The following is a 1449-nucleotide window of genomic DNA, read 5'->3' as shown; positions in this document are numbered from 1 at the left end:
CTAGTGTGAGAAAGCTCTGTTGTATGGTAATTCTATTTTTGAACATGGAATAAGGGCCACTTTTGGAGATTTACAGGTGGTGAAGCTTGCTGAGCAGGGACCACCTTGCTTGGATGCTCCATTTGCATCATATTCAAGGCCTCTACATCTTGGCATCTTAGACAGGTGTTCCTCAGGTTTGTTGATCTCCTGAAGCAATGCATGAATCTGCTCTGCTCCAGCAATTACCTAGCATCTTTAAATGGCATGCTCATGATCAAGTCCTCTACATCTTTTAGCAGTCTTCGTCGGCCAAGAAGATCAATCATGCACCCATAGTACTCTGCTGAGTGTCCTTGTTCATATAGAGACAATGTTGTGTTGCATCAACAACCAGACCTATATGACTACATTCACTTAGAACATAGACAAAGGTTACCTCATCTGGCTTCACACCTTCAGCCTGCATTTGATCAAATAGTTGTAGGGCTTCCTTGCTGAACTCCTTCTGAGTAGATGCTGAAATTATGGTATTCCATGAGACCACATTCCGTACAGGCATCTCTGTAAACACAGCCCTTGAATCATCTAGACTCCCACATTTACCATACATATTGACAAGGGTTGTCCCTACAACAACATCAGACTCCCATTTACAGCTAACAATTCTAGCATGTAGGTGTTGGCCTTCTTCCAAGGCTGTTTCATTGGCACACATCCAAAATGCAAATGAAAGTGACCTTGTTATGGTCAGTGCTTTCAGTTTGCATTTGTCCAAATAGTTATAAAGCCTCCTCGTTGTGCCCTTCCTAGAGACAAGCTGTTATCATGGCATTCCACAGGATCGCATCCCGTAGTGCAATCTTTGCAAACACAACCCTTGAATCATGTAGGGTCCCACACTTCCTATACATATAAATGAGGGATGTTCCCACAATTGCATTCGTCTGTTGCCAACAATAATAGCATGGATCTCTCGATCCACTTCTAAGACTTCCATTATAGCACATGCATTCAAAATGTAGAGGAATGTGACCTTGTTTGGGTTAATGCCTTTGGCATGCATTGCATCAAACAGTTGCAGGGCCTCCTTACCATACCCATTTTGGGCACACACTACAATCATGGCATTCTAGGAGACTGCATTCCGAAGTATCTATGCAAACACAGCCCTTGAATCTCATCCAGACTACTGCACTTACCATACATATTGATGAGGGGTGTCCCCACCACCACATCAAACTCCCATGTGTTGCCAATAATAAGAGCATGGATCTCTCAACCTTTCTCTAAGGCTGCTACACTAGCACATGTATCTCAGTATGTATGGCGAGTGTGGTAGCTCAGATGATGCACTGCAAATGTTCAAAAAAATGCCAAAGCAAGATGTAGTTTCATGGAATGTTATGATGGTAGTGCATGCTCAAAATGGCAAATTCAAGTAGGCTCTTGAATTTGTGGATGAGATTC

At 42.9% G+C, this 1449-nt stretch overlaps 1 pseudogene; it reads right to left on the bottom strand.

Moving 5' to 3' along the window:
* Positions 1-304: 304 nt before the first annotated feature.
* On the bottom strand, positions 305-697 carry LOC147897149 (pentatricopeptide repeat-containing protein At4g02750 pseudogene; annotated as a pseudogene).
* Positions 698-1449: the final 752 nt, after the last annotated feature.

This window comes from Dipteris shenzhenensis, chromosome 11 (assembly GCF_047967505.1).
Source record: "Dipteris shenzhenensis isolate YYH24624 ecotype China chromosome 11, Dip_SZ_1.0, whole genome shotgun sequence".
Classification (NCBI taxonomy): Eukaryota; Viridiplantae; Streptophyta; class Polypodiopsida; order Gleicheniales; family Dipteridaceae; genus Dipteris; species Dipteris shenzhenensis.
Note: the sequence above shows the minus strand (reverse complement) of the source record. Positions and strands in the feature narration are given on the sequence as shown.